The sequence below is a fragment of the Cupressus sempervirens genome, chromosome 3 (genome assembly GCF_028749045.1).
Source record: "Cupressus sempervirens isolate cs-2001-9-10 chromosome 3, ASM2874904v1, whole genome shotgun sequence".
NCBI classification, from domain to species: domain Eukaryota; kingdom Viridiplantae; phylum Streptophyta; class Pinopsida; order Cupressales; family Cupressaceae; genus Cupressus; species Cupressus sempervirens.
The window spans coordinates 755397297-755424883 of NC_143120.1; positions in this window are offsets into that span (position 1 = coordinate 755397297).

Consider the following 27587-nt stretch of genomic DNA (forward strand, 5'->3'; position numbering starts at 1 on the left):
ACTTTCCATAGATTCAACCTTTAGATTTGTGCATGGTGTAGTTCGATTAATGGGGAAATTAACTCAATTGAAAATCCACAAGATATGAAATGTTAGGGAAAGATAGTGCAGAGAATGAAATTTAGAACACTTCTCATCGAGAGCATGCAATATTGCACTCCAACCATACCTAAATCACCTAATCCCCATACACACTAGAAAAATAGGAAACCCACATAGAAAGGTTAGGTAAATCTATTGCAAAGGGAGACCAAGAAAATGAATATATCATAGTGTTTTAGGAAAGATGAGAAGTAACCTAAAATAGACTTAGACACCTCTTACCCACTTTAACCAATGATGTTAAGCTTTGAAAGAGGAAGACTAATACTTGGCAAGAATATGCCAACTATAGGTTCATTCCTTCGGCCACCATATGAACCAAGACCTCTAGACTCCTCTTTCTCACTCACTCTTTTCTTCTAGCCTTGTACCTCCTTAAATAGATAATTTTGATCTTTTGTCACTTAACCAAAATTTTCCCTCTTAGGGTTAGGTTAGATTCATCGAATCCCCCCTTCTTTCTATTATGTTCCGTCTACAATTTTCTCCTACAGTCCTCATCAATTTTGACTTCAAATGGTTTATCTTGAATTCTGTGCCATTAGATCATCAAGTTTAGCTTCAACATGCTTCACATAATTCCAGAAATCAACTTATGTCAGCTCAAATTCATCAAATCTTTATCAAACTCTTTATGTTATCACTTGTTAATAACATGATGTCACTTAGGAATAATTGATTTCTTATGCTCAGTCAACACTAGGTTGATTGGCATAAACTAAGTTTTTCTCATTCAATACTATCATCTCTCACACTTGCGACAAGCTAAGTATTTTGACACTCGACACATTGTAAACTTTTCTCAACCTGAACTAAATGCTCAACTTATAGTTTTTGGTCAGCTAGGTTTGGAAAACACATTTCCTTTGTATAGTCTTCTTCTTGTCTTTTCTTTAGTATCCTTTTATTGTAGCCTTAAGTAGATAAACAATACACTATATGATCAAAGTCTTAGTTGGTCTTAGTGCTCCTTTTATACACCATATAACTCAACCTTTCTCTAGCTACTCTTGTTATCCTCTCTTTCCAAATCTTCTTCATCAATCAAATAATAGCATTCTAACCAAAATTAGTAATTGTCTAACCAACAACTTGTAGGTTTGGCATCAGTGAAAATGTAATCATTTTTCCCATGATAGGTTCTATACTTCAACAATCTTCATTTTCAACATCTCTGTCTTTCTCTATCTCTTTCTACACATTTTACTTATTTCCATCTCTTATATCCATATCTATTTATGTTATTCGCTCATTGCTTTATCATTCCCTCCATCTCTATTACACTTCTCTCTATATTTATTTATATCCATATATTTCTCAACATCTATCTCCCTATATTTATACATCTCCACATAAATCTTTTATCATACTAATGATCCAATGGAAACCCTAATATCAGATTTTATTATTACCAATTTAGTATTGATTTTTTAAATATAAATTTAGCTCATTTGCCTACAAATATAATTTTCTATATTTGTCTTTCCAACCTTGAAATTATTAATTATAATTGTCCAAGTTGAATAAAAAATTGTTTACTAAAACATTTGTAATAATATCAAAATTATTTATTAATAAGAAAAGATATATTATAATATTTTCTTAAATTAACTGCCAGATCGAATGTTTGACATGACGTATCAAATTGAGGTTACTGTCTAGAAGTCAAATATCTAAAAATTCACATCAATAGAGCTTCCTACAGTAATTCTTATATTTAATTAATAAATACAATACGATATATATATATATATATATATATATATATATATATATATATATATATATATATACATACATGTATATATACATGTATATATATCTATATATATATACATACATGTATATATATACATGTATATATATATATATACATTTATATATATACATGTATATATATACACATATATATATACATGTATATATATACACATATATATACATGTATATATATGTATATATATATATACATGTATATATATGTATACATGTATATATATATATATATACATATATATATATACATGTATATATATATGTATATATATATACATGTATATATATACATATATATATATATACATGTATATATATATACATGTATATATACATGTATATATATATGTATATATACATGTATATATATACATATATATATACATATATATATATACATGTATATATATATACATGTGTATATATATATATAATAAAATAATTAAAATATATCATATAAAATTATTTACTCATTGTATATATATACATATATATATACATGTATATATATACATGTATATATATATACATGTGTATATATATATATAATAAAATAATTAAAATATATCATTTAAAATTATTTACTCATAAATAATAAATTTAATATAAATTTGACAAAATCATAATAAAATTTTCCACTATATTCAATAGAATATTTAATAATTATTATAATTATCATATATATATATATATATATATAATAAAATAATTAAAATATATCATATAAAATTCGTCAGATACATTATTTTAGTTATCATAAGCTAGTACTATTGAATTCACTATGCATAATTAATGAATTAATTTAACAATTATCCACCAATCACAATAATAATTTTTATGTAATTAAAATATTTTTAAAGTTTTCTTATTGTTTTATTAATTATATATTTTATACAAATATTATGATTAGTTGAATTGTTTTTGTGTTATAGGAGCCCTTTTTTTGTAGATTCTGCATATTGCAAAATTCTTGGCTAGATTAATGGTAAAAAATGAGTTATGTGGCACTTGTTTAAAAGTTACATAAGTTTTAGTTTAAAATATAGAACAAATAGTGCTAATGTAAATTGTGAAGTTGTCCTTTTCTCAAAATAAAATATTAATATAAATATTTTAAATGTTAATAAATGTGATAGCATAGTCTACCTTATAAAGATTAATTCCATCCAAAGAGTATGTAAATTGCAGTTAGGATGTATTCTTCACATAAGAGAACATTTTCACAAGATACATGATGCATGAAGATCAAGGTAAGATATATTTGAACTTGGCAAAGTAAAATATATTTACAACTAGCAATGTGGCAATGAAGTTCTAATATTTTTTTAAACTATTCTATTTATTTATAATTATGCTTAAAATTTTATTAATTATAAATTCATTTTCACTTTTCACAATAATGTTTTAACTTTATATTTAATGGTGATTTTTAAATCTATTCTTTCTTTTCTATTTATTTATAATTATATTATAAAATTTATTAATCGTAAATTCATGTTCACTCTTCACAATATTTTGTTAACTATATATAATCAATGTAATGGTCACAAATAATATAATTTAAGAATATATTTAAATTATATTAAATTTAATTTTTTAAAAATAAAAAATAAAAATAACTATTTATATTCTATAAGGTTTACACAAATGCAATTAAGTATAAGACAAGTGCATGCCACTATGTGGCACTTGTATAAAATTTGCACACAATATTCACACATAGAATTCAAAATCCACAATCTATAAAAATAATATTGCAAAATATGTCAAGGAGTAAGTGCATGAAATAAACAAATTAAATTAGTAAGGAAATTTGTTGGCTTCTTCTATTCCTGGTTGTAGTCTTTAGTCACTTGTACGTAAACATCATAAATGAGTATGCTCTCCTCTCCATTGATCTCAACCAATTATGCAATTGACACCTTAAAAATGGGGAGACACCTATAGGAAATGCAACAATACCACCTATACCAAGTACAATGCCCATAAGAATTCATGGTTGCTGAAAAATCAGACATTGGAAGTGTAGATGTAGCCACTCAAATAAAATCATTTGAATTTCTATTTAACGAAGACCATATTTTTCCCTGCAAGAGCAATTGTCAAGACATCATCTCTTGCAATCATTCTTAATTTGTCACTACAAGGTATTCAAAAGAAGTGTAGTCATCAAGAAACATTATAGTGGAATTGATGAAGTCAGTGTTGCAATTTTGGGTATTATAGTTTAATAGGCTCTATAATACAACACAACTAGTTAAGGACCAATCTCAGAATCTCTATGAGCAATTTTCTATTGGGAAAAGCCTTTCGTGCACTTGTAAAACTAGAAATTTTAGGAATTACAAATTTCATAAGCACCACACACATTGTATACAGTGCATTGATCTCTAATGTGAGACTAGATTACACTCCATGTATTCAATTTATCCATAAAAAAATAGCTTTAATGTATACCAGACCTAGATAGCATAAATTCTGACATCCTATGGTAATCAACAATGAGAGTTGGTGCATAACATACATAGAAACTAGAGATTTTATCTTTGATATTGTAGTGATTGTAATACATGGTCAGCCACATTTCTTGAACTCCACTAAATTATTTTTCACCCCATGCTCCAATCTATCAATACCATATGGAGTCAATCCATCTTAGCACACTTTGTTTGGTGCCTAAGAGATCTCTTTGAAAGGTTGCTAGATTTGACAAATTCTTCCAACTAACAAGATTTCTCTTTCCACTAACTTTCATCCTTAGAAACCATGTACCAGTGGGATTGTTGAAACATTGCCAAGAAATCTTAGATCACAATTCTTTTATTGAAAAAGATAGCAATCAGATCAAACACTTGTGTTTTTTTTATACTGCACTTATTTAAAATTGAAACCACCTCATTTATCGAAAACTGAAATTATCTCAAAAACTACTAGTTGTTTTAAGAGTCAGACGAGTTTAGAGTGAAATTTTTACCTATAATAGCCTAACAGTTAAAAAATCAAACATGGTAAAGCAAGCCATGAGTGGTGGGAATTACTAGACATTGAACACATGACAAAGCCAAATGGGAAAGAGCATCATATAATATTAAAAACACCATAGTTTATCAAATGTGATGAGAATGAATGTCATATAAAGATAAATATAGAAGTGAATATAACCAAGGAGTGAAGGTGCCTAGAGACAATGTGAAAAGACAAAGATAGAGGATGATATGATATTAAGAATACACCACCATATTAGAATAATAATATTAATAGAGTAAAGATACATAACCAATATATTTACAAGTGAGAATAATGTGAGCTCCTATAAGGTATCATCAAAATGGTTAGCATAGATTGGAATTAATTATTAAATGATAGATATTCTAAGCATTATTACATAGGCCAAGTTTAGTTGGTAGAGGTCATTCAAATTTGAAGGTAAATTTTCTCATAATGAAACCAAGGACTAAAGAGAATTCATAGTTGAGATTCTCAATTCAATCCTCAGAGTGAGATTCATAGAAGATCTCCTAGGGACAATATATATTGTAGTGGTCAATCATATGCATGTGTCAGAGATTAGAGAACTAGTTAGATGTGGGATTTCTACCAAGTAGTCTTATAAAGTGCATAATCATAGATCCTAAGAGGTCTTAGGAAGATACTCTTCATATGATGATTTCCAAATTGATAAATAATTCTCACTAGAGGGTTAGGTAATTTTAGAAGAGTTTAGTTTGAGGGATTAAAAAGGGTTAAAAATGGTATTATTTAGACTAATACTTAATTAGTTAAATATTTTTAATATGTTTTAATATATATGTTCTATATTTTACTAATAATTTTTTGTAGGATCTAACATTAATTTCTTAATCTTTAAGAGTGGACATTACAATGGTATCAAAGCATAATCCTATCATCCTATGACTAAAGGTTTATGTAAGCTTACAAGAGGAGAACAAAGAAAACTACAACGGATGACTTAGCAAATGAAGCGGGATCATATATGGAGAAAACTAACAAAACCAACCAAAATATGTTGAATCAAATGGAGAAGTCAAATTAGGCCCTCTTACAAGCCTTACAAAACATGCAAAACTCAATCAATAATTTAAGAAATCAACCTAACCTAGGGAGAGAAACTAGCTCAATCCATTCTAAAACTAATGATATAACTTCAAGATGCAACCTTCCCCAACCCAAATTCTTACCTAGAAGAATAAACTTGAGAGAGGAGAGAGTGGTAGATAAAATCCCAACTAGCACTAAAGACATTGAAAGAGGATATGTAGTTCTAGAACCTCATATGAGAGAGACAGTCTCATTTAGGGAATTTTATGAGAATAAAAGAAAAGAGATGCCTAGAGGATATATGAATGAAGAAATTAAACACAAAGTAATCTAGGTAGGAATTCCAATTAATGGATTAGAGGTGATTTCAACCCATCAATGGTTAGAAAAAATAAACTCATTTTTAATCCCAAACCCCATGACAAAGGAAGATGCGGTCTAATTTTCCATAATCCATATAGGTGGAGCAGCACATGATTGGTGGACCTAGGGGCATGTCTCATTAGGGCATAAATATATTAGATCCTATTAAGAGTTCTCTAAAAATATTATGAGAAAATTTTATGAGAAAGATTGGTATGTGTATGATCATGGTATGCCAAACTATATCGTTAAGTGGCATTGTCAAATTAACAAATCAAGTTATGTCAACTTGATTTGTAATTTTGAACTAGTTATGCAGTTTTTATTAAAATGATGAAAAAATAGAATTTGTGGGAAATTGAATGTAGTTTCTAAACTACTCTTATCTATATATAACTTAATTTGATAATTCAAAAATTCTTATTTTAATATAGTAGTACACAAATTTTAGGACAAAAATAAGTTTGTGTATGTTTGACCACCTTAATCACAATCAACTAAAAATATTTGTTATAGGATTCTATATGTAAGAAGTATAATTATGATTGGATGTGACACATATTTTCTTGATATTTTTATTCCAATAAAATAATTAATTATGAGTTTTCTTCTACAACATTTTCAAAAAAAAAAGTTCTTATGTCTAACCACCTTAACTAATTCAAAAATTTAACAATTTTTTATTTATTTATATTGTAGTAGTTGAAGCATAGAATGTGATGGATCATTTAGATTTAAAAAATGTTTTACTGTTTCAAAGTTATAGTTATTTTCCAATCACTATGTCAATCAACACTTTATTGCTAACTCCATTAGAAAATAAGCAAAAATTGCTTACTAAACTTGGAATTTGATAGACATTATATCAATGGAAAGTTGAGAACATCATTAAGAAATCATATTCATTTTATTGAATATGGGTGAAAAAAGAGTTAGTGATTACATGATTGAAGTAAAAAACTTAGAGAAATAGGGTAAAAATATGTTTTTGGGACATTTTTGGCATTGACCATGTAGGCTTGGTATCCAAAGTAGTACCATGCCTAAAACGAGTATCTAATATATTGGATACCCATTTTCCTCATTAAAAAATAATGATATTTTTAAATATTTTTAAAAATAATTTTACTTATGACCTCTTTTTAGGACCTTTAATATCTATTTCTTATAGGATCTTAGAACCATAACAACACATATAATGACTCAAAAAGATTGCAAAGGGCCATAGGGTACCCTACGATTCCTTTTTACCCATTCAAACAAATTATCTATGTCCTTAGGGATCCTAGAATCGAAAGGGTCAAAAGGAGTCATAGAGTACCCTATGACCCCTTTTGATCCATTCAAAAACATTATCTATGTCATTAGGGGTCTTATGGTTCTTAAGCATACATAATGTGATCAAGTGGGTCAAAAGGCCTATGACCCCTTTCAAACCTTTCAAAGACATTCTCTATGTTGCTAAGGATCTTACAATTCTTAACAATACATAATACGATTGAATGGGTCAAAAGGGATTATAGATTACCCTATGACCCAATTGAACACACTATTTATATCATTAGGGGTCCTAAGTGTTAGGATTAACCTTAGACATAAATAATAGTTACATGCAAATAAAACCAATGCCAAAAAATAGTAGATCACATAAAAGAGAACACATGACACCAAAATTTGATGTGGTTCACTCAATCCCTAGACTACATCCACCAATAGCAAGTCCAATATTAGTATTATCTAGTGATTACAACCTGATTACAATCCATAATCCCTTATAGCTCAATACCACTGCAAGAAGCTACAATATCACCATTTCATAATGAAATCCCTAACTCTAAGCCTTTTTATACAAGCTTTTGCCACTTACAAAATTAGGGCTAGAATAATAGAAAAATAGTAGCTGACACCTTTTGCAATATAAGGGCATTTTTAGCTTCAGGGGTACTAACCTCAAAAACCCCAATAGGGGCATTGCCCCTCAACCCCACCCTATACTGCAATAGGGAGTGCATCTGGGACACTGTTGAGGACCCGAAGGGGTGTTTCCCCCAAACCCCCCATAGAAATTTTTTGGAGGAAAATCAAATTGAATAAATCTTTGAGTCTGATTAGGCTCCACATCACAACAATCTCCCACTTGGAGACTGATCAGACTCCAAAATAATAACCTCCACTTGGAGATTGATCATAGGACTGGTAAACCTATAGCTCCCACTAGAATATCAAAGCACCCTGGACTCTATTGTTCTTTTATTCTATTTAGTCTAGAAGACCAACTAAAGCCATAAAAGAATTTATCTTCTCCCTTGTCACAACTTTTGTAAACATATTTGCTAGATTATCATTTGTATGTATCTTCTCCACCTTTAACTGTCCATCATGCAAAAACTGACCGAATGGAATGGTACCAAAACTAAATGTGATTTGTCTTTAAATGTAGAGCTGAATTCTTCACAAGATGAATGCCACTTTGACTATCTATAAACAAATAATTATCCTTTTAAGGGTGTCCCAATTCTTCCAAGAATAACTAAAGCCATATCATCTCCTGAACTACCTTTGTAGTAGCAACATACTCTATCTTAGTAGTGGATAAAGTATTAACCTTCTGTAACCTAGAAGCCCAGGTCACGGCAACCCTACCAATAGTAAATACATAACCTATAGTACTCTTCCTAATATCAATATCCCATGCCAAATTTGTGTCAACATAGCCTTGTAATTTAGTTGTAGAGCCCCCAAAGTGTAAATACTTATTGGATGTTCCTCTCAAATATTTGAGAATCCATTTAAGTGCATTCCAATGCTCAAGCCCTAGATGACTCATATACTTGCTAACAACTCCTATTGCATGTGCAATATCTAGCCTAATACATACCATAGTATACATCAAGCTTCTTATAGATGAAGCATAAGGTACCTTAGACATCTTTTCCTCCTCTTCTTGTGTCTTGGGACACATCTCCTTAGTCAACTTGGAATGACCAAGTAAATGTGTGCTGATAGCTTTAGCATTCTCTATAGGGAAACATTGTAACACCTTCTTAATATAATCAACCTGAGATAATGTCAATTTCTTGTTCTTCCTATCTCTACAAATCTTTATACCAAGGATTTATTTTTTTGACCCCAAATCCTTCATAGAAAATGCATGTGCTAACTAGCATTTCAACCCCCCTCAATATGATCCATGCTAGACCCAGCTACAAGCATATCATCAATATGCAAACATAAAATAATGTAGTTGTCATCATCCAACCTCTTGTGGTTTCATAATGCATGCCCCATTTTGCTATGAAATGAGAACTACCTACTTTAATTTTTTAGCTTTTTAGATCCTTAGTCTAGGGTCTAAGTCTTTTTCAAGCATTTTCCTAGTGTTTTTTCCTAATCTAGGTCTTTGCCTAAAAACCTAGATGCTAGAAACCTTGTTTTGAGAGAGAAAATCAAAATTTCACTATAAGGGTACACTAGCACACCTAGCACACCTCACCAAGTGGACTCATGTGCTAAGTGACATGGGAAAGAACTTTCCTCTTGGTAGTGCATAGCTACGTGCCTCTAAGAGGTGCACCAATCCGCTCCTAACCACCTGTACACCTATTTTCTTTTGCATTAATCTTAAAAAATCTAAAAAACATTAAATGCTACACCTAGTTAAAGGTGCACAACTATACACCTATCCAAGGTGCATAGCTTCATCCCTTCACTAATGATACATTGTTATAGAAAAAATGTGCACACTTAAGACACCCCATGAGGTGTGCTAAGTCTACACTTTCATTTTTAAAGTTTTTACAAGGGAAAAGATGCACCTAGTGCACCTCTGAGGTGTGCCAGGTGCACTCTTTTTTGCCTATCAAAGTTATAAATAAGTTTTTAAATGTTCTTTTAACACTCAAGGTTTTTGGGTTATATTCTTATCATCGTTAGGGTTTTATTTTTTCAACTTTCTGAGTTAATTAATGTTTTCTTCTTTGTGCAGATGAAAAGACATCCTTAACTTGTCAGGGTCATGACATTTGACTTGGAGCTCGTAATTCAAAATTATTTACACCATTCGAAAGAAGAACTAAAAATCTAATTTTTAGTTCCTAAAATAGCAAGCCTTTAGCTACCCAGTTTTAGGGACCATTGAAGGTTTAAAACTTAAAATTTTGAGTAGAAGACCTCTAAAAAAGCTAGTTAAAAATGCCTAGAAAATCTTGTGAAAAGGTTTCAAGGGTAAAAGCACAGATCTGTGTCACCATTTGTGATATCAAAACCTATTTTGGTCAAATTTCATTTCTCTATCAAAACTCAATTTTACTCAAAAACTAAAAATACCCTTTTATAGATCTTAGATTCAATATCATCATTATATAAATTTTTTAGTGTTTTGATTAGTTATAATATGTTAGAATTTCAAAATATTATAAGTTGATATTTCAACATTTCAGAAGATGCTCACTTATAAAAGGGAATAAAATAGTAAATCATACCAAAAAAACAAAAAAACAAAATTTATCTCTAGAGGAGAGAGTCCTCTTCATGAATATGTAATTTTTTCCTCAAGAAGGTGTAGATTTGATTGGGAAGTTTTGATGGGAGGAAAAAACTGTTGGCTTCTAAGAAGGTCGAGCGTGAGTACTTATAACAAAGAAAATATAGATAAAAAATAATTATTTATTTTTTTGTGCACTAGATATACATGTCATCTATAAGATATTTTCAAATCAAAACAAAAAAAAAATGATTTGCATTTTTTTTTGACGGGAACTACACCCTATATTTTTTATAGTTAAAAAAGGGACTTCAAAATAAAAGAAATGAATAAATTCTTACTCAATTTAAAAAAAAAAAATGATAGGCATAAATTTCGTCCAATTCTACACATTTCATCAATTTACATCATTTTCAAACTCTAAGCACAAATACCATTTTTTTTTGTCATTAATGTTGAACTGTCATATTTCGATATCACATTTCTTCATAAAAGGTGACACAGGTTTGTGCTTTTACCCTCAAACATTTGATAATTTTGGATAATTTGGATCACCTAGTCCCTCACCGAGAAGGATAGGGTAGTTGAAGAGAAGAAAAAGATCAAAGATACAAAGGTTGGAAACATAAACTAGAATAGGTTCCTTATCTTATGCAACTATTAATGACAAGATTCAACATGGGTGCCTTGGAATTTCAAATAGAAGAAGCAGAAGGAGTTCAAATGTATGAAAGTGTTTGGCTATAAAGAGGGTATAAATCATCAAAAAGGGTAAAATAAGTACACTCTAGACTACTTCTAGACCTCGACTGAGAAAAACCTAAAAGTCATTTTCAAAACTGAGAACTTTAATTTTTTAGTGAATTGAGCACCTTTCACAAATTTCATGCATGTATGCTAGTGCACAAGGTGCACTTCTTTTGGGGTGTACTTCTCTAGAGGTGTACCAATAATTAACTATTAGTTCCAAATTTAGAGCTTTCCATGCATCAAAAATGCATTCTGATGGTAGTTTGTGTCTTACAAACATTAGGTGAATGTTGAGATTCTATTTTTGGCACCTCTAGAGACTAGACTACATCAGCTAATGAATTTCTTCTTCTTATTTTCTCATGCTTTCTTTGTTTTAAGATTTGTAAAGGTTCATGCATCTATTTAATAATACAAATGAGGATGGAGTCCTACTTAGCACCAGTTAAAGATTCAGTTTGTACATAAATAAATCTGTTTTATTAGTTTAGAAGCATATGTTTTCATAAAGGAATCTCTCACTCTCAACACAAATTGAGGAGATGATTTCTTATAAATTCAAAAATGTAACATCTATTCTAGGCTGCCATTCTTTTGATGCAATAATATATGGTGTTGTTGCTCACATTTGGAGTGTAGTGGTTCTTGCCTAAGTGTATTATATTTTGTGAATGTATGTTAATGAAGTGCAATTGAGCCAATAGTTTTATTACATTGCTCTGGTAGTGCGATCTTTTAATTCTATTGTTTGCTATAGTTCTACAAATTCTGTTGACATACTTAGTTCAAGAAGAGATCATCATATTGTTCCTCCATAGATTTTTGTCTCACATGAGCACACTTTTCATGACTTTGTGATTTGATGAAAAGTTAAACATCTTACAATTACTAAATTCCCATTGACAATTGCATCAGTGGAATTAAGGAAGTGTTGCTCCTATTTTCATTAGTTACCCATCAATATTTTCAAAAGCTTAACTTGCAGATGCATTATTCCCATAGTTTGTGTCCATTAGGATTTTACTTTCATTTTATTTTCTTAAATTTCTTGTTACCCTATCTTTGTTATTTGTTTTACTAACCCCTTTTGGAATTCAAATAGTTGCATTATTAGATTGCATTCGACATAACATAGAAAATACAAAAAATATATTTCCTTTTGTGTGTCTATTATTTTGAAATAGCAAGTTGATTCAAAATCTTATCCAAATTGTTTAAAACAAACCAACAAAGGCCTCCCTGTGAAAAAATCAATTTATCTTCAATTGAGCAAATTCTAGTAGGTTGCAAGATCACCAAGAACCTTGGAGTTGATCCTAGATCAGCTTTTCAAGAGAGGAGTTAAAAAGAATTGTTGTTGTTAAGCATCATGCAAAATAATAGCTCAACAGAAGTAGCACTAGAAGGAGGGCTAGAAAACCATTTAGCTCAAAAAACCCAAGTTACTATTTGGAAAAAAAGAAAAAAAGCTAAGTCTATGAAATTTTTGGTAGGTGTGTACGTGTGCCAAGTGTGGAGGTGCATTGTTTTGAGAAAGTCTACTTCTTCAGAGGTGCACTTTTCTAGAATAAACACAAGTTTAGAACTCAATCACTTTCAGAAACATTATAGTGATAAAGGGATACCAAGAAATCCAATCATTTCTATTACATATTCCATAATCATCATCCACTCTACATTCTACTTCACACATTCCCATCATTATGCACCATGTCTTTCTTCAATGCCCAAAGTTCACCTTTGAATCTAACTAGTCCATTACATGACTTGCCCAAAAATCCTAAATTTTTTTCCCATGGTTCATCTATGTAGAATCATGAAAAATATAAGATCATATTAAAATTTTCAAGGAGATCTATAATCAAAAATAGATTCAACATATAGACGTGGTATGCCACCTTTTTCCTTACACTTTGGGGGAAATAACATTCAATTCATACATCAAACTGCCACCAGCATTAAAAAGGAATTGGAACTCTTTTGAGAGTAAGTTTCTAGAAAAATTCAAGATCTATATTGATCCAACTATCCTACATCATAAATTCATCTCAATTAAGAGGGATCCCCATGAGACTATTTCATAGTTTAATCATCATTTTTTATAGGATGTATCAAAGAATGGAGTTTCCATACACTGTACCACAAGAGGCTGCCATCTAGATCTAATTTAGAACAATGGATTCATTAACTTCTATTTTTATAAGAAGGCTCCCACCCAGAGACATTGATACCACTGAAAAGGTTTATAAAGAGGCTGTTACATTCACAAAGCATGTTACTACTGCTCCAATGCGAACAATTACATGTTAAGAATGTGAGTTTCGAAAGACTACTTTCTTTGAGTAGAAGGTAGCTGCATCCACTGAAATAGAAAATAATATTTCTAGATAGTTTAAGGCCATGAAAAGAAGATATATGAGTGTCATTTGTTTTCCACAATCCATTGGTAAAAGCTGGTCGTACTTCTGGAATTTGATTGTGTTGTAAGTTTTTTGCATCAACGTTTCGGATCACACACAGTGATCCATCATCAGGATGAAGAGCAAGAAGATATCTCTTTTATCTAATGAACTCATCAAAATAAAGTTGAATTCCTCAAGAAATCAAGGTGATCATCCAAAACAACTTGTTGTCTAGAACAATTATTCTCAAAATTAGAGCACGAATTTTGGCCTTTATAGTAACATCAACAAGGAGAATAATTTGGTATTATAGGTATGAGTCCAAGTGAAAATGGATATGGGCACAATGATGTTTTGGATAAGCCTCCCCAAATCCTGGAGGAACAACCTTTGCAGTTTAGTACAATGGTGTTTGAATCATGTGATAAATCTATAGGAGGACAAAATGATGAAGATGATCAAGAGGAGTTTGTGTTCCAATTCAATGAAAAAATTCTTCCAAGTGTTGATGTTTCAATAATTGTGGATATGCCAAGAAATTTTGAGGATGCAAAAAATTTTAAAGTTCCAAAACTCCATGATGTTGCAAAAAGTGATGGAAATATAGAAGATCCTAAGGTTGGTGAGATTTTTGAATAAAAAAGTTATCAAGATGAAGATACCAATTCTTGCTACTATGATATTGATTCCCCATTAGATAATGATAAGATACCTCCCTCAAAACAAGATTTGTCATTAGAACAGCTAGATAGAGTGCTCATTTTTGTCGCAAGCTTGACTAAGGAAATGTCTATGTGTGGGTATTCTACACACATATCAAACCATGCAATAAAAAAGTCATGTAGAGTCCATCCATTTGGGTTCCATTCAGAAGAAAGTTGTCTTGATTTCTTGTTAGCTTGGGAGATCGCAATGGAGGGAAAGTACAATTTTGAATAGGCTTCTTTGGGATGTGAGGTAGAAAAAAAATTGATCAATGATATTAATGAATCTTTTAATTTGAAAGGAGGCCTAATGATTGATTTTTCTATTTTGAAGGAACCTAAAGTGTTTCCATGTGTGCGTGAAGTTTTGTAGCATGAGATAAGACCACCAAAAGGAGAGATTGCAATGTGTGAGTGTACCCCTATGGTGGGAGACTCACTAGATCAGATGATATATTTCCATTATCCCTCTTAGTTTGGTGATTTTCAATTCAAATATGATGCTAAAGGTAAGATAACTTGTTTGTCGATTAATCATAGCTATAAAGAGTTACCATAGCTTCTGATTTTGTGTAATTTGTGCGTAAAATTTGAACCAAGATTGCCCAAATTTTAATTTTCTAAGTACAAAGACAAGTCAACATTTTTTAGAATAATATGGGGTGGTTCTTTACTATTGCACATAATGAGAAATCTACTGATAACCACCCCACATTCTTATTATTCAAGGTTTTTTATATATAATGTTTTATTTTTGTTTTTCTTGCTCTTTTTTAAAAGAAAACTCTTTCTAGTCAGGTGTTAGTTTTCATTGAATTGAGTCTTTTTGTTTGGGTTTAATTTCCTTTTATTTCTTTTTCTTTTTTAGTCATGTCAGTCCAGGCATTAGGTGCAATCAAGACTCATTCTTGATGCATTTCATAAATCACTCCTTGTGGTTTCGACATTTAGGAAGAGGTATTTCTTTGTCAAAGCATTCAAATTATTGTGTTCTTATACCAATTGGAGAACATACGTTACTTGTAGTTGTAGAGGACTTATAGTCTTGAAATTGGGGGTATAGATCAATAGTTTAAAACACGTATTAAATATAAAGTTTCACTATCTTGGTGTTTTCAAATCAAGGTTAATGACAACACTGGATAGTCCAAAGCCTACCAGTTCAAACAAAAGGTAATTTTTTTAGGAATTGCTAAGGTCACTGTTTGGCATGAGAGTTTCCATAAAATTCTCAAAAGAGGAACACAAAGGTTACCAACTAAAGATAAAATCAGAGAATTGACACCAATTCATTGGCTGCATAGTCTAAGCATTGTCAAGGTATAGAAAGAAAACAAAAAATGTTGGTGTTAAGAATGAAAGATTTCAAATGGTCCCAGAAAGGCAATCTGACAATAGGGATAGGCACTCCAAAATGGCTATCCAATATCTATACAAATTCCTTCATGGAAGAATCAAATGGAAACATGCAAGCTCCTTGAAGTAGAATGAAAAGAGATTACTAAGGACCTCAAAAGAAAGTGATAACCCATTAAGAGTCCTCTAAACAAATTCTCTCATCTAATTAGATAGTGATTAATACACATGATCTGCAAGAATTCTTGATGAATGAACCGGTGTAGTGGAAGATTGTTTCCAACATATTATAGATTTATGATAGATTGTATCTTGAAACATCAAAAGAAATGAATATACTATGCACACATTGAGCTGGAAGATTCGAGATTCTAAAGTTTTCACTATCAAAGAACTTGAAATCTGTTTGAAATATTAAATTTTTAGTTGTTATTTGACACATGTCAGATGGATGCTTGTTGATGAAAGAAATGGCTTTATCATTTCCTCCTTTTTTTCAAGGCTATTTTTTGTGGTTTCACAATGCACACCCCATTTTGTTGAGAAATGGGGACCCCCTACTTTAATTTTTTAGGCTTTCAGATCCCTAGTCTGGGGTTTAATTTTTTTAAAAGGTTTTACCTAGTGTTTTTGCCTAATTTGGGTCTCTTCTTGAAAATCCAGATGCTAAAAACCTTGTTTTGGAGGGAGAAAGTCAAATTTTCACTATAAGCACACACTAGCTCACCTAGCACACCTCACCAAGTGCACTAGTGTGCTAAGTTACATGGAAAAGAACTTTTCTCTTGGAAGTGCATAGCTACACACCTCCAGCTGCTCCTAACCACTTGTGCACCTTTTTTTTTCGCATTAGTCTTAAAAAATCTAAAAAACTTAAGAAAATACACCTAGTTAAAGGTGTGTAGCTACACACCTATCTAAGGTGCACAACTGCGCACCTTGACTAAAGATACATTGTTATAAAAAATGGTGCACACTTAGCACACCCCATGAGGTGTGCTAAGTGTATAATTAAATTTTTTAAGTTTGTACAAGGGAAAAAGCACACCTTATAGTTGCACTCTTTTTTGCCTATTATGGCTATAAATAAGTTTTTAAGATTTTTTTTAACACTCAAGGTTTTTGGGTTATATTCTTGTCATCATTAGGGTTTTATTTTTTCAACTCTCTAGACTAATTAATGTTTGTTTCTTTGTGCAAATGAAAATGCATCCTTAACTTGTCAAGGTTGTAACTTTTGACCTAGAGCTTAGAGTTCAAAACTATTTACATCATTGAAAATAATAATTAAAAATCTAGTTCTAGTCCCTAAAATAGTGCACCTTCAGCAGCCCAATTTTAGAGAAATATTTAAAGTTTTCAACTTGAAATTTTGAGTAGAAGACCTCTGAGAAAGATAGTTAAAAATGCCTAGAAAATCTTGTGAATTTTGTTGAAACATTTGATCATATTGGATAATTTGGATCTCCTGATCTCTCACTAGGAAGGATAGGGCAATTAGAGAGAAGAAAAAGATAAAAGATATAGAGGTTGGACACATGAACTAGAATAGGTTCCTCATCCTATGCAACTATTAATGACAAGATTCAACACGGGTGCCTTAGAATTTCAAAGAGAAGAAGTAGAACGAGTTCAAATGTATGAAAGTGTTTGTCTATAAAGAGGGTATAAATCATCAAAAGGGGAAAAATAATTCCACTATAGTGCTCCCAGACCATTTGAGAAAAAGATAGAAATTGTTTTCAAAATTGAGAACTTTGATTTTTTGGTGAATTGAGCACCTTGCACAAATTTCATGCAGGTGTGCTTGGTGCACCACTCCAAAGGTGTGCCAAATTGCTAGTTGCAAATGTACAGCTTTCCATGCATTGAAAATGCATTCTAATGGCAGTTTAATTCCTACAAACATTTGGTGAATTTTGAGCTTCTATTTATGGCACCTCCAAAGACTCGTACATCATCTAATGAATTTCTTCTTATTATTTTCTCATTCTTTCTTTGTCTTAAGTCTTTTAAACACTCATGTATCCATTTAATAATATAAATAAGGATAGAGTCCTACTTAGCACCAATTAGATAGTCAGTTTGTACATAAATAGATGTGTTTTATTAATTTAGAATTATATTTATGAATAAAGGGATCTCTCACTCTCAAAATAACTTGAGGAGATAATTTCTTATAAATTCAGGAATGTAACATGTATTCCAGACTGCCATTATTTTGATGCAATAATATATGTTGTTGGTTCTCACATTTGGAGTGTAGTGATTACTGCCTAAGTGTGTTATGTTTTTTGAATATATATTAGTGAAGTGTAATTGAACCAATAGTTTTATTGTGTTCTTCTAGTTGTGCAATCTCTTCATTCTGGTGTTTGGTATGGTTCTACAAATTCTATTAACATACTTAGTTCAAGAAGAGATCATCATAGTACTCCTGCATAGCTTTTTGTCTCAAATGAGCACACTTTATATGGCCTTTCAATTTGATGAAAAGTGAAACATCTTATAGTTATTGAATTCCCATCAATGATTGCATCAATAGAATTAAGGAAGCATTGCTCCTATTTGCATTAGTTACCCACCGATATTTTAGAAAGCTAAAATCATAGATGCATTGTTTCCATAGTTTATATCCATTGGGATTTTACTTTCATGTTATTTTCTTAAAATTCTTGGTTTTGAAATTAAAAGTGACCAAAAGCAAGGGGGTCGGTCCATATACAATCAAAAAGCTGGTAACTAGCGCATTACTAGCCAGAAACACCGGCAGTCACAAAATTAACTAAGCAAAGATCCAAAAGTTTGCAACCACAAACAAAGACCAACAACTACGAAAAAACCAAAAAGGAGAAAAACTAACTACTAGATTTCCTCACTGTCCTAAAAGGTACCCAAGCCAACCCAAGTCTTAATTATAACTGATAACCAACAAAACTAATACTACCAGTAAAGTATTAAAAGAGTTTGTATCCAAAGATCTCAATAACTGATAAGAACATCAAAAAACTTAGTTTTCCTTTTTCCCCTTCCCCTTTTCATGTAGTAGGATCTATACCTAGTCGTCAAGAAGAAACTTGAAGAGCAACTTATGATCCTACATGTACAAGCCCTCGTCCTGTTTTTCCTATGTCAACAATTAAAGGGTTGTTGCCATAGCATGAGTAACTTTAAGGCCAAATTTGGAGAAAGTGAAGAATCCATCTTCCAAAGCTTTGACCCTTCTTTCTATATGCATGTATTGCTCATCCATCACTTAGTCCTATCTTTAGGCCCTGTGTCTCCCTTTGTAGCAATCTCTTTCATTTTCTACACCTATGATTTATCCTACAAAACCTGTGGGTTAGAGGAAACCTTTGAATTATCCTTAATAGGGGATGAGATGGTTATGGGGGAATTATCCTTCTTGCTATTCTCTTCACAAAAGGTAATAGGTTTGAGGGAGAAGCTGGCAGACACATGGGTGGTCTCTATTTTCCTTACTTTTTCGCCAGATGCCTAGGTTTGAGTATCATCCATTGACTTATTCCTAGAGTTAAAACTTTTCTCCCCCTCCTCATTACCATCATCGTTCTTGGAGTTGGAAATATCTTCCTCCTCCCTTCTATCACTATTGTTGCCAAAGCTATCTTCTTCAACCTCCTCCATTGGGTGTCTAATGGACTTCTTCTTGCACTTAGCTTGAGAATGGGCAAGCCTACTAGACCTCCTAGGTTTACCCCCATTATCCTCCCCCGAATCCTCTCCAAAAACCTCCACTAATTTTTCAATTTTAATCTTCTTGTTTCCCTTTTGTTCTAAGGCTATGTTAGATTTTTTCTTTTTCTTAGTTTCCTTACTAGGGGATGGCCTATGGGTGTGCATTTTCATCCCCATACTTGAGCTCGAGGGGGGGTTCTGACCATGTCATGGGTTTTCCACAACCACCTCTGTAGGGTGACACAAGGCGAGGCCAAAATGATAAAAGAAAAAAATTAAGCCTTGACGAATTATGGTAAATTTTAAACCTTTACTCTTTTTTTCCCTAACATCAGCAACTATGTCTTCAAAAGAGTGCAGAAGGAAAAAATGAATAGAAATGAAGTCCCTATTTTTGAAATGATTCAATAGAGGAAAATGGTAGTAATAGCATACACCAAACCTACCCTCCAGCGTCATATACCTCATAAGGACCAGACACACATCATCTGAGGGAGCGGGTAACTTATCTCTTTTAAACCCACCTCTATAATGAATCGACACCTCATCCTCTACAAAAAAGCTATTCATGCTGACCTCATCAGTAATTTTGGTAACTTTCCTCAATTTTTTTCCCTTCATGGTGAGGTTGGTCACCATGGTGATTACTTCCTCTATGACTTGGAAGGTGATACCATTAATGTTAACCTTCCTATCATTCTAGCTATTCACAAACTGGTTCGTGCAATTCTCATCATATCGAGCCATCAACATCATGTAGGGAAAAAAACCCCCTTTCTTTAGTAAGAAAAAGGTAGCCATTCTATCCTTAAAGTTCTTAATTTTCATTGGCTCCAATCGATTCAGGTCCCCCCATTTCAATTTCTCCAAATTTTGACTCCCCTTCTTTATAAATATGCATTTGAACTTTTTTGGCTTTGATCTTTTTGCGAATACTCTCCTTCTTAACTCTTTTGAAAAGATGAAAATAAAAAGTGTAGACCCATGTTTGATGAGCTCCAAAATTCCATATCAAGTTATTATGGGATTCGTGGATATGAAAAATCATAATTTTCTAACCTCGATGATTTCTGACACCCTGATTAATAATATCTTTTGTACTTCCCTTTGGAGAGCAATTTGAAACTCACAATGAGTTTTCATAACTATGAAAAGACATTTTTCTTAATTCGTAATCACTCCACTTGCCATTTGTATGGCCATGTCTACTCTTTATTTCCAAAATACAATAGTTTAATTTAGTGACTAAAATCACTGTCTTGCCAAATTTGGCCTTACTTTTAAAGTTTATAGACATCAACTTGAATTTTTCCCACCTTTTTTCCTTGGATATCAACACCCTTAAATCTTTGTTGAGATTAGCTAAATTCTCCCAACACGTTATTTGCATTGCATTAAATGCCATGGTAGTTGCCGCATCTGCCACCTAATTGCCCTCCCTATAGATGTGCTGCAGGTGGGCCATTTTCATTTTATTCAATATTTTGTAAATAGCCAAAATGATATTTCTAATCTTCCATCCCAATCTAGCCCTCCCCTTAACCAAATCAATCACTAATTTGGAGTCCCCTTCTATTGTTAAGTCCATAATTTGTCTTTCCCTAGAGAGTTGAAGACCCCATAATAATGCCATAGCCTCTGCCACATTATTGCTACCATTCCCCACCTTACTTGCATAAACCAACAACACATCACCATTCTTGTCTCGCAGCACACCTCCAACCACTCCAAATCATCCTTTTGTAGCACCATCAAAGTTCAATTTATAATGTGTTATGGTGGGAGGTCTCCATTTTGTCTGTTGTCTCCTCCTCCTATATAAGTTATCAAAAATGAAGAAATTCTCTTAACAACCCAAATTGTCACCCACCAGGCCTTCAAGTCTACCTAGCTCCTCCTTTGGCATTTTACATTTAGTCACTCTTAAATTTTCCTTTAACAATTTATTCATTATTCCAAAAAAAACTTCCACTGTCTTACTTTCCTCCCTAAATATCCTATTATTTCTTTCTTTCCATATGTGCCAGAAAACATATGGTGGAATAATATTCCATAAAAAAACTAATCTTGGGTGGTAAAAGGGGCAATCCTAGCACTCCACAAACTAGCTCAAGTTATCCTTCATAACCCAAGCCACACCAAATCTTTCCCAAACCTTAGTCTAGATCCCTAAAAAAAACTAACATTCTATGAAAAGGTGGGAAATACTTTCTTCTTTTTCCTTACATAGACATCAGCGGTTTGTTATATAGAACCCCCTTTTTTTCAAATTGTCAATTGTTAAAATTTTGCCATCCTGTGTCGTCCACCAAAAGAAATTAATTTTAGGAATAAGGTTAGTAATCAATACCTTACGCCACAGAATTGGGCTAGGATCCTTACTGAACATGAAAGTATATGTAGATTTTATAGTGAAGTTCTCATTTGGGGTTAAGTCCCAAGCCATAATATCCTCCTGAGGTAGTAAGGGGAGTCTCTGTTCTTTTATCAATTCTTCCATTTACTTTAAGATAACAACATCCTCATGTGAGTAGCCCTCCTTATGAAGCTTCTTCCACCTCATCCCCTAATCAATATAGTCCCCAACTTTTCCCCCTATATCTTCTTTGAGAAGTTCCATTAACTGACTATATTTACTCAAGGCCAATAGTTTCCCATCCATCCACTTGTCTTCCCAAAATTTGATATTCAAGCCATTCCCCACAATCCACCTCAATCCTTCTCTCAAAAAACCTCTATTCCTAACAATATTCTTCCAAATCTTTGAACCTCTAGGGAGGTCATTATTATATAGGTTCCTCCTTTATTAGACAAATATTTAGCCTTCATGATATTTCCCCATCCTGTGTTTCTTTCTACCAGTCTCCAACCAATTTTTGTGAGGAGAGCTTTATTAAGATCCTTTAGCCTTCTAACCCTTAACCCCCCCTTAAATTTTGGTTTACACACCTCCTCCCAGTTGACTAGACTCAATTTATTTTTCTACTCTGTCGCTGACCATAGGAAATTCCTTTGAATTCTCTCAATTTTCTCTACCATGTTTTGGTTGATTTTGAAAATGGATAAGTAGATAGGGATTCCCTGAAGAGTAGCAGTGAGTAGTTGTAATTTTCCAACATTACTTAATATCTTCCCTTTCTAACTTGCTAGCTTCCTTTGAATTCTCTCCACAATCATGTTCCATAATTCATTAGTTACTTCCTTAGTAGTAAGGGGAAGACCTAGATAAGTGTTTGGGAGGCAAGAAAATTGGCAATCCAAGATTTGCCTAATCCTTCTTTGAAGTGAGGCTTTAGTGTTAAATAAATAAATCTGACTCTTATGGTAATTCACCTACTGCCCTAAGCTTTCTTCATAATTGTGTAAAATCATCTTCTAAGCTTCTGCCTCCATAAGCGAAGATTCCCCAAATAAGAAGGTATCATCCAAAAATTGTTGTATAACCTTAGTTTCAGCATTAGTAGCTGGTTTAACACCTTTAATATATCATGTATTAACTAATTTAAAGAAAGACCTTCCTAAAACTTCAACTATCATAATAAAAAGACATGGAGAAAGCGGGTCGCCTATCTTAAGACTTTCTCTACATTCAAGTTACCCAAGGGGGAACCATTTAGTAGGATAGAATACTATATTGAGCCCACCATCATCATGATCAGGTTAATGATCCTATTACTAAATCCTATTCTTTCTAGCACATCATGAAGGAAGTCCCAATTGACCTTATCATACGCTTTGGAAATGTCCAACTTGAATGCCATCCCAAGTTGCCTATTCTTTTCCATTGAATGGATAACCTCATGGGTGGTTATAGCCACATCCAGTATCTGTCTTCTGGGCACAAATCTGTTTTGAGGACTTCCAATGATTCTTTCCAAGAAAGGCTTTAATCGATTCACTAAAACCTTGGCAAAGATCTTATAAATAGTATTGCATAAACTTATAGGTCTAAAGTCAAGCAAGTTAAGGGGATTTGAATTTTTTGGAACTAAGGAAATAAAGGTCTTATTTATTCTCCTTAGTAGTTTACCTATTCTGAAAAAATCCCTAGTGGCCCAAATCACATCTGATTTAACCATCTCCCAGAAATGCTAGAAAAATACTAGAGGGAATCCATCCGATCTCGAGGCCTTAAAGGCTTTCATAGAAAACACAACCCTTTTCACTTCCTCTTCTGTGATATTACCAAGGATCAGACTATTTTCCTCTTCTCCAAGAATCCTTGGGATTTTTTAAAATCAAACTTCTTCTTATAATTAGGTTCCTAGTAAAGTTGTCTTTCTCAAGCACTTTACTAAAGTGTTCTACCACATGTTTACCCATCTCCTCCTGCTCTTTCAAAACCCTTCCCCCTACATCATTCAATCTTGATATAGTGTTTCTTCTTTTGTGGTTGGATGCTAACTTGTGAAAAAAAAGTAGTATTTTTATCCCCTTCCTTTAGCCATTGGATTCCAAATCTTTGTTTCCAAAAGATTTACTCCCTTTGAAGGATGTCTTTCCACTTCTTTCTATACCTCCCTTCTTCTTGTATATTCTCCTTTGAATTATTCCCTTCTACAATGACACCTTGGAGTTTTTTGAGCTTTTCCTCCACTACACCTTTAATTTTAAATAAGTCACCAAATGAAATTTTAGCCTAGGCTCTGACATTCCTTCGAATATTATCAAGTTCCTATGTAAGCATGTATATTGTAGTACCATCTATCCTTATGTTCCACCAATCTTGAATTCTTTCTTTGAATTTCGGGTGAGACTCCCACATAATTTCGTATCTGAAAGGTTTCTATCCCCCTTTAATACCATCCTCCCAATGGAATAAAATGGGGGAGTGGTCTGAAACTATTCTAGTGAGGTTCTCAAGATAGGAATTACCCATTCTGCTCCAATTCCCTAACACTAATAGTCTATCTAGCTTAACCTAGATAAGATCCTCTCCTTTCCTATTGTTAGTCCAAGTGTATGGGTTTCCTCACAACTCCACATCCATCAAATCCAACTTCCTCGTGAATTCATTAAGGTCTTGCAAGCTCTCCGGAAATTCTCTATTACCACCTAGTTGTTTTGAATGGTAAAGGGGAGTATTGAAATCACCCATACACATCTATTGCTCTTCATTCATAGTTTTAGTAATCCTAGTCAACTTATCATACATTTCCTTCCTCCCAATTCTATTATTAGAGGCATAGATATTGATCAACCTCCAACAATGACTATTAGATTGGAAATAGTTGATAATGAAATTTTTTTCCTTCCAGACCTCATACCCCTTCATGGAGTTCAATTTCCACATGGTGGCAATACCCCCCAAGGCTCCATCTGCATCCATATGTAAGTACCCAACCCCTAGCCATATATAACTTACTATTTTAACAAAATTTGCACTAGACAATTTTGTTTCTTGTATTAGCACATGGTCAATTTTTTCCTAACAAATAATTTGTTTGAGAGCATATTGCTTCTTGTGATTATTTAATCCTCTCATATTCTAGGAAAGGAATTTCATTTCTTACCTTTTTTTTGTGTCTCCAGTGTAAGTTGCTTACCACTGGCCACATCCCTAGTAGTTTTCTTTGTCCTAGTTACTCTACTTGATGGTCTTCTAGCTATCCCTAAGGCACCTATATCTGGTTTTCTCGCCCCCTCCTCTTCTTCTTTTTCACTTCCCATTCTCCATTATCCTCATCCTAAGGCGAAGAAGGGCTCATCTCCTTATCCATCTTATCAATACTTGCCAGTACTTTCAAAGCTATCTTGGCCTGTGAATCTTTAACCATCCTTAATGGGGTGCAAACCATCTCCCTATTTTCACATCCCTTGGAAGGTGTTATTAGCTAGAAATCCCCAACCTATGTTGTTGAGGAGCCCAAGTGAAAGTGGGATACCCCCATTTCCTTGGAAGGAGTATCCTGCTAGCTGTCCCCTTTCTAAGTTGTTGAGGAACCCAAGAGAGAGTGGGATACATCAATTTCCCCTTCTTCCAATAACTCCTCCTCCAAAGACCTCACCTTTGGTGAGCACAAAAGATCCTCTAGATCTGTTTTGAAGGGGTATTCATCTGAGTCCTTCTTGCCCTCCATAGCAACCCTCCCCCCAGGAACTATACCATTTTCTTGAGTGGGGAGCATAGTGGAGAAAGCCTTAGAGGGTGTCTTTACTAGCTTCTTGGACACTTTAGAAGGTTCCCCCAAGGTTTCAATAAAAATCCCTGGTGAGCCCTCCTTCTATTTATCTTTTTGTATTTTAGCTTTGCAATCCACTATAAGGTGGCCAAATTGCCCACATCTTTGCTAGTATAAACCTGCATTCTCAGACTCTATGGGCTGAACTCTCTCACCCCATTTAGTCTTCAATGTAACAATAGTAGGTAGTGTTCTATTCAGTGCTACATTCACACAAAATATAGCATAGAGTAGCCTAAATTTTTGCATTGTCAAAATCAAAAGTGACAAAATAACCGAAAGAATTCCCCACCCACCTCAATATCTTTTCATCCCAAAATTTTAGGGGGAGACCTGCTAATCTTACCAAAATAGGAGCAAGTTTCTTTAGCTCCAAGCTAGCATCAAAGCCCAGATGCCATCTAGTCAAAGCCAGATAGTGCTTCCCAAAATACCAAGTCCCAGCGAGAATAGTATTGAAATCCTCTTCTATGGTAAATTTGAAATAGAACAACCCACTAGGCATAGCAGAAACACTTACACTACCTTTGGCCTTCCACTTTTGATCCACCCATTTTCATACCATTTCAATAGTAGGACAGAAAGCAACAAATCTGCTAACAACACAAAGTTTGAGGCCAAAAGTCACATTGTCCATAATACTATCAGGAAGTGCAATCACTGCACCATCTTGACCATGAGTTATCTTGGAGTTCTCTGTATTGAGATTGATCCTTAGGGTACCCACAAGTGTACTCTTCCACCCTGACAAAGAACCAACATCTAACTTTTGGGCTCCCCCTAGCTGACAGCAAGCAGAGATTCCACCCCCCAAAGTAGCAATGTCATCACATGATAGTCCACCCTCCAAAGTAGAATTTTCAACACAAGATAGCCCATCAACACCAATGTACCCACAACCATTCAGTGGGCCAACCAACTCTCTGCACACCGCAAGCATGAGTTGTAGGTCCAGGCATGGTGGAAAATCTGGAGGCTTAGGGTCTACCATCATTCAAAATTCAAAATGTAAAAGGGTGGGAATATTGTAGACAAGTTCATAGGATGTTATTTGTTTAAAGAATAATCAATTATGTTGCTGTCAATTATTCCTAAAATTACATGGGTGAAAATGAGAATGATGATAACTTAATGTTTTGGTAGCTAGGAACCCTAAACTTCTTGTACCTTACTTTTGTGATTTGCTTTACTAACCCCTTGTTTAAATTAGGAATTCATATAATTGCATTATTAGATTGCATTCATCATAAAACAAAACACAAAAAATATATATTTCTTTTTGTGTGTCTATTCTTTTGAAACAACAATCCAAATGAAAATCTTATCCGAGTTGTTTAGGGTAAAAGCACAAACCTGTGTCACCCTTTTGTAAAGGAAAAGAGTAACAAAATTATAATTGTTCACATTCAATGACATAAAATTGGTATGATGATTTTGAATTTGAAAATGAAGTAAACTAATGAAATGTGTAGAAATGGATGAAGTTTAGGATTATAATTTTGAATAATTTATTGGAATAAGAATTGATATAGTTTTCTAATTTTTATAGACAAGATTTTAGCTGTTGAAAAATGTTGAAAATTAGGGGTCTAGTTCCCACCACAAAACTATATGGAAATAAACTTATTTTCCTTTGATATCAAACTATGTTATAGATAACATATATATCTAGAACAATAAAAAATAAAAACTGGCTTTAGACCTATATTTT